Consider the following 8,217-nt stretch of genomic DNA (forward strand, 5'->3'; position numbering starts at 1 on the left):
TGACTTTTCTTTTCTTTTCTTTGCTCTTTCCTTTCCTTCTTTTTTCATCGAGAGAGGTCCTTTTACTGTTGATTATTTTTAGCCTCTCAATTGCTCGCCTAAAGCTCCTTAGGCACTCGCCCATCGTGCCCGCTGACACCAGAGCACGGAATGAGCTTACTTAACTTCGGGAAAAAGTCAGGGCTTACTTCACCAAGGCACCCACGATGGGCGACGGTGGTTCTAGGCAGAGCTCGCCCAATTCCGATGAGCCAAGCCTCGCCGACTTTGGGGAAGGCTCCACCTCACTAGATCTAACAAAGTTGAGCTCGCCTCAACACCGATGATGCTTAGTCTTGCTAACGTTGAGGCTAGCAAAGCTCGCCTTAGGCCGGTGAGGCATCGGCCTTGCTCGATTGACGAGCTCCCTAGTGCAATTGGGTGAGGGCTGCAAACCTAGCCTTCTCAGCAAGGGTTGAGCGCAGGACTTCATAAGGAAAAACGGTAAAAGAAAGAAAAAAATCAAAAATTATTTAAAAATTAAAAATTAAAAAATAAAATTGACAAAAAAAAATTGTTCAAAGAGAATGATATATCCATAATGGGTTGACTCAACTAATAACCTTTATAAGTTAAATGGGTTGTAAATGGTTTAAAGACAAACCCATTTATCAAGCATATTTATAGAATCTTTCTCCACTGATTCATTTGAGTCCATGATGTTTTTTTTGGACTTGATAACCCACAAAAATAAAAACGCTCACCTTCTCCTTTGTTTCAGAGAGAGGATTTTAGCCACTACTAAAAGTCCTGCTTCCATTTCCAATTTTTGACGGTGAAATTTGGGGTAAACCAAAACTAGGGTTCGAGATTAGGGTTTGAGCGCTTCAATGAAAATTTTGGCCGATTTAGGATTTTAGGTTTGGGGTAATTAGGGAGAGGACACTATTTTGGCCGATTTAGGGTTTTAATTTGGCCAATTATGAAAATGATGTCATTTTGGGTGAGTTAGAGCTAAATTAGCTCTCCGACGAGGCACATAGGTGAGTAATATTATTAAAAAATTGTCATGTTGATTTCCGGCAAGACTTGCCAAACTTGACACTCAAGTGTCCCTTTTTTTTTTTTAAATGTGGCACTTAAATGTACTTTTTGTAACTTTTAACACATAGGTGTCCCTCCATGCTAAGTTTTGGCACATGTGCTATATTTGCCAATTTTGCCAATTTTTGACCCAAAATTGCTCAAATTCTTTAGCAAGCGGACAAATCGTGTAGTTGGTTAAATTTAGTATGGAATGTTTTAGTTGTGGTAGTTCAGTCAATTTTTCAACGCGATAGTTTAGATGGATAGATAAGCTCATTATATGCTTCTTGTAGTACTAAATAGTTTAGCCGGATAGTCAAGCTCATTATATGTTCTTTGTAGTACTAAACCTTCAAGTGAAAATACAAATGATTTTTTCAGATCAAGTCAAACCTGATATTTTCAATGTGATAATTCAGTTATCTCCAATCATCTCATATGTTACGATTAGCCATATGATATGACAAAATGTTGTCTTCTTCCTTTGATTTTTCTCCTTTTTATTTAATTTTCTATTTTATTTCTTTGTTATTTTCTTTCCTTCTTTTTTCATCGGGAGAGGTTCTCTTACTATTCATCATCTTTAGCCTCTCAACAGCTTGGCCAAAGCTCCTCTGATTCTCGTCCATCGCTACCCGCTGCCGCCAAAGCACGAAATGAGCTTAGCTTCGGGAAAAAGTCACGGCTTACTTCACTGGACCACACAGAATGAATGACGGTGATTCCAAGCAAAGCTAGGGTTCGTTTTGCTGACCAATGCCGCGTACGCTACTATTGACACAAAAGTAGAGAGCAGTCGCCACATTGATAGTCGCGGCCGTGCGCCATGATTTCATTACCCTACCCTCAATGCATGAACACCCCTCGCACAGGTATCCAAAATTGCAACTTTTGAAAATTTCGTGGTTTAACGTGCGCCAACACGGAAATAGGGGGGAAAGTGAAAAAAAAATTTCATGAAAACGATAGTTAGTTGAAGCTACCATCGATCTATACGGAATTTTTCATGTTCCCGTGCATGGATGGGACCTGCTCTAAACAACCCATGATTATTCCATTGGCACGCCTCTGCGTCAGGTGTCCCTATATTATAAATATAAAAATAAATTATGACACTAAGAACGCAAAGTTAAAAAAGAAGACCAAAAAGGAGAGGCTTGGCATTCTTTCTTTAGTTCCAGTCAAGGGTACTCTCATACTGGACATCTAGCGTGCAGTTGACCTTCCTACCAGATGTTGTATGCACACTAGCGTCATCCTTCGCCATCTTTTTATTTTGCTTTGACAAGCTCTTGATTCTTTTTGTTTAGATTAAATAGCTAACTCTATACTCTGGGTCTGCTTAGAAAATTAATGGTGAACTTGCCGGCCTCCCTCCCTTCTATGGTGGCGAGCCACCTTATTTTAAGGTCCTAGGACGCAAACACCTCGCACCCCTTGTTGACTGGCCTACGTTTTTCTGGCCAGTCAATCAGGGAATATAGAAGACAGCAGGGAGCCCACCACTCGAGAGTTCTTCCCCTATTTCTTTTTTGAGCCTTTGAAGCGTCTATTCAAGTCCAACCTTCCTACAATATGCAGTATGCACAATAGCATCTTAAAATCGGTGCCCTTCACCATCTTTTTATTTTTGTTTTGACTAGCTCCTTGTTATTTTTGTTTTAGATTGCATAGCTAACTCTATACTCTGAGCTTGAATTTAAGACAAATGAAAGAAAAAAAAGAAAAATTATCTAAAATGTTAAAAAGCTATTGTGTAAATTGCAATTCAATTTTGAACATTTTAATTTGGTCAATATAGTCCTAAATTTTTTGACAATTTTTCGATGTAATCAATCCTTTTAATTTAAATTTGAAATCACTAACGTGGTAGATTAATCAACGGCGTCTATCATATACGGTACTATTGGTAGCTGGCAATTAAATGTACAACTCCACTCAAAAATTTGTAACATTTTATTTTCTCCTCTTTTTTATTATGAGAAATTTGTAATTTTTTATTTTCTCCTTTCTTTTCTTTTCTTTTCTTTTCTTTTTTTCGTTTTTTTTTTTGGTTAACTACAAATGTTTTCCTTCTCCACGCTTCTCTTGTAGAACTCGACTAGCAACCGCTCCACAATCAGCGATCTCACCACATAGGCCCTATTGTTGAAGAGGTGGACCCTAAACTCCTCTTGGAAGGCGTCAAGGAGCTTATAAATCCGGGTGATGGAGAGCGTGTCAGTGGTGATGGTGGAGAGGTCAAGGAAGCGACCCACGATTTGCCTTTAGAAGGCCTCGAGCTTAAGCTCCTGGGTGGTGGCCTCACGATGTTGGGGCTCCATGGAGTGGGCTGAAAATGGAATGGCCAATGTGGGAGCCCTCGTAATATAATGCGCACATCCTCTCACATGAAGTTTTCGCAAACTACATTAAATCAAAACGAATTAAATCGAGCTTACACCATGATTCCTCAGAGAATAAAAAGCGATTTCGCAGAGAATTGAGCCGATGTAATCAAGTAATTTCATCAAAAATTAGGGCTAAAAACAGAGCTGAGAGAGAGAGACCTAGACCCCCTTCACCGGCCAAAGGCGAGGGCTATGGCCTTTGAAAATGAAGTGGGAGGAGGTGATGACACAACAACCATTAAATTACGAGGGTCTCACGTAAGGCCCACACTTTTCAATTATTGAAATAGAGTGAACTCACATATCCCGAATGCACACTTAAATGTTCATAACAGGGCAATGAACTGAAAGGAAGCGATGACACAACAACCATTAAATTACGAGGGTCTCACGTAAGGCCCACACTTTTCAATTATTGAAATAGAGTGAACTCACGTATCCCAAATGCGCACTTAAATGTTCATAACAGAGCTAGTGCATTGCGCCATCAATACAGCAATGGCAGCGGTGGAGTGACAAGGGGACAATAGTCGTGTTCAAGTGGCAGAGCCAGTGGTAATGGCCACCTTGCAACTTCAAGAGCAGGGAGGGAGGGAAGGAGGAGAGGAAGTCGGCGAGGAGGTCGTGGAGGGGGTGGGAGTCCTGCTTCAGCAACTTCAAGAGCTCGTACGACTCCTCCCCCTTCGCTATCCCTATCATCTCTTCTCCTTCTTCTTCTTCAATTGCGAGGCGGTCGAAGAGGGAGATTTGGGTGGGGATAGATCCGTTGATGTTTATTCGTGCAGGAGGAAGGGAGTGGACTAGCGACACTCGAGGCGACCCGAGTCTTTTCTCTTCAGGGGGGTGTGGGGTGAGGGTGGGGGGAGCGATGGCCTTGTTATTGATGCGGAGTTCGATTCGCCGAAGCAGAGGCTGGCCCAAGAAGGCTCTCTCTCTCTCTCTCTCTCTCTCTCTCTCTCTCTCTCTCTCTCTCTCTCTCTCTCTCTCTCTCTCTCTCTCTCTCTCTCTCTCTCTTCCACCGGTAAGATCGGTTTGCGGGCCCATCTGAGATGCTGAGGGCACGTTTAGTTTTGCTTTCTCGAGGTGCTTCCGGCCTCTAATATCTGTTTGGAGAGTATTGGGTGCGTTTGGGAGAAGCTTTCGAGCATCAAAAGTCCCTTAGCCCAACTTTAACCAAAACAAAAAGTCCCTCAGGCCAAAATAAGAGTATTTGGGAAAAACTTTGGAAGTCCCTTAATGGCAAAGCTAGCATTTGTAAGGTTGAAAGCCCAAGGCAAGTCCTCACCTGCCTTAGGCTTTCAGCTTTCTCGGCATGCCCACGCAATACTGTTCATTCTTTTTTTTTTTCCGGAAATTGTCCTCATAAATATTTTGTTTTTCCATTTTTTGCCCTTGTATGAGACAATATTCATCTTCTCCAAGCCGGTTTGGTTCTACCTGACTGTGAGGGGCCGGTGACTGCTAGAGGAACACCAGCATGGTCTCGACAACTTAGGCAATCGTCGTCGGAGAGTTGGGTGACCTCCATGAGTCACGGCATTGCATGACCCTTCGTGAGTCGCGGCGACTCAACGACCATGGCAAGTGGCCGCCGCGACTCGAGTCGCCCGACCCCCGGCGAGCTGTGGCGGCCTAGATCTGGGCCACAACAGCTCAGATTTGAGTCGTCGCGACCCACCTCCTCACCGATCTAAGAGTTGCACATCGATCCTATCCTATATAGAAGTGCATGCTCATAGCAAAAAGACGTAGGAGCTGCACATTAATCCTATCCTATGAAGAAGTGTATGCTTATAGCAAAAAGACATAGGAGCTGCACATTGTTCCTATCCTATTGAGAAGTGCATGCTCATAGTAAAATAGTCAAAGAGCTGCACATCAATTCCACCATATGTAGAAGTGCATGCTCATAGCCAAAAAGAAATCCAAAAGCTGCACTGATTGACATTTAGTTTTTTTATTATTATTATTACAAATTGACATTAGTTAACTATCTACACTTTCAAGAGAATTTGTTTCATCATTTTGAAGTCAAAAAGCCATGCTTTATCTTACCCATGTTTCATCATTAAGGTCAATTCTACAAACAAACATAATGAGCATTAGAATTACTTCATGCAAAAACAAGATAAGATAATTGATGAAATCATTTGATCACATTAAACACATGTCATACCTCATGCAAGGTGCCGCCTACGCATGATGACGTTTTTCTCTTTATCTTCTCTGTGGCGCCCTTGATCCGAGTATTTGATACACTTTTTGGCCTTTTTGAAGGGGATCAAATACTCGAATTCGATGATTTTCTACATATTCAAATTCATCACATTCCCCAAAAAAATCAACATGATCTTTACCTATTAGAGATTGTGTTTTGGTTGTGATTTGAGAACGAAGATGCAACAAGGCTGTAGTTGCAAACTCCTTTATTATATCATGATTGGCACTATCATTCATAACACTGAAAGCTAACTGCATCGACCTCTTCAAACGCAGTGTCTTTGATTTAACCACATTATGAGAGCTTTGTGCAACATTTTCACAATAAGTCCCATGTTTTACAACTTTTGTCCACCTCTTCAAAATATATTGTGATGGAATGCTTGTACCATTTGCAACATTTGTCAAGATGCATAGAGCATGCCTCACAACCATCCTTGCATTTCAAATAACTTACAACTACAAGAAATGGTAGAATCACTTGAACTAAAATGCACAATATGCTTTCGTTCACTACTTCCAATTCCCACGATATAAGTATGTAAAGGCCCATCAGTTTCTGATCGAAGAACATGTTCAGATAAAACATGCAAGAACTTAGCCTGAAAATTCATGTAAATGACATGAGTATATACTTGTGCAGCATGTTGCAAAATTCCATTACCACAATATGTGGCTTTCCTCAAGTACACTCAAAATCATCAATAATTTCAGTATTGCGCATTTTTTCAACTTGCTTCTCATAATGACTAACAAATTTAGATAAAGTCATCATCTTACACGCCATATCTTGAAATGCATTATTTGTGCTCTCACTTCTTTATGTAGATCTAATTTCTACAAAAAAAAAAAAAAAAAATTACGGCCAAATACAGGACACCATTTATGACGCAGGCGGTACAAATTATCCAACCACTTGTTCTCACCTAAATTGCACTCCTGACACATAGCTTTCCAAGTGGTCTCCATTTCAATTTCAGATTCACAATGATATAGAAGCTTGTGCCAATATTTATCATGAAAATCTAGCTATCCAAGAAGATGTGCAATATGATGCATAGCATTTTTCCCAATATGCCATATACATAAACAATAATCAGAATTCGGGAAAACAGTTCTGATAGCATTTGCCATAGCATGATCTTGATCAGTTCTGATTACCCATTGCCTCCAAAAAGGATTGAAATACCCAAACAAAAGAAACAATAGTGTCATCCATCAGAAATGCACAACCAAACATAACATTTTTCTAGTGATGATTCAAGCTAACAAAAGGCACACATATCATATTGTATTTATTTGTACAATAAGTAGTATCAAATACTACTACATCTCCAAAACTATCATAGTCCAACTTGGATATACCATTAAACCAAAAAACATTGGTCAGTCTTGATATTGCTAGTATAAACACCTAGAGGGGGGGTGAATAGGCGCACAAACAATTTATCGATATACGGAAGCAATTCTTAACAAATTGAAATACGATCAAGGTAGAAAGAGAGAAATTGGAACACGGGATTTATAGTGGTTCAGCTTTTCCAAGCCTACGTCCACTCTTCCGCACCGATGACCCCACCAGCTGGATTTCACTATGATCAAAAGAGTAGTTACAGCACAGACTTTGCCTTGATTCCACAAAGTAGATGTACTACCACACCTCCTCAAGGTCTCTCACAAATATAGACTCTCTTTTGTATACAAGTATTCGCTCAAAGGATTTATCTAAACAAATAGGAGCTTTAGACTTTGGAATTCTTCTATCGCGCACACCTTGAACAACTAAGGACGTCTTCCTTATATACTCCTTTATGCCATCATACCCGTTGGCACTTACCAAAGGAATTCCTCCAATCTACCCGTTGGACGGAATCAATTAGGAAGATCGTTCGAGCTATTAAAGGAACGTGTTGATAGCCCATCAATCTGTTCGCCCATACAATCGGGATCTCGGTTTCCATAAGTAGAACCTTCCAATAATATTTAGACAATCATCGAATCTTCAGTCATTGAATCAAACTTGATCAATCAAAGGATTCGATACGTCTTCTCCAGCCACGAGATCTTCTCCAGATGATAAGGTTAAATCTTGAACAAAACATCCGATTCGGGATAACCTTTCTTCAACGGATCAAAGACTCATCAATGAGGATAGACTTTGAGTCTTGAGTCTCGGCTGTCCGGAAGTCTTCGGACTTTAACTACCGAGTCTGGGCAGACCTTCGGACTAGACCGATGGAAACGTTTTGTCAACTTCAAAACTCTTCACGAGGATTTCTCCAACAATCTCCCCCTTTTTATGGTGACAAAACCTTCCTGCAGATTTGGATAACTTTGACCAAAACATTTCTCAAACACATATGCATATCTTATGGAAGTAAATGGCTAATAAAATAACACTAGAATCTGCAACCACAGAAAATAGGTTAGTCCAGTATATGATTAGGCCATTCATAAGATATCAATATTGATTAATAGAAGCAGTAAAGTCAAGTCCAAGTCTAGGCGGTTCTTATCCGGACACAAAACAAACAAAACAAAG

The sequence above is a fragment of the Eucalyptus grandis genome, chromosome 8 (assembly GCF_016545825.1).
Source record: "Eucalyptus grandis isolate ANBG69807.140 chromosome 8, ASM1654582v1, whole genome shotgun sequence".
NCBI lineage: Eukaryota > Viridiplantae > Streptophyta > Magnoliopsida > Myrtales > Myrtaceae > Eucalyptus > Eucalyptus grandis.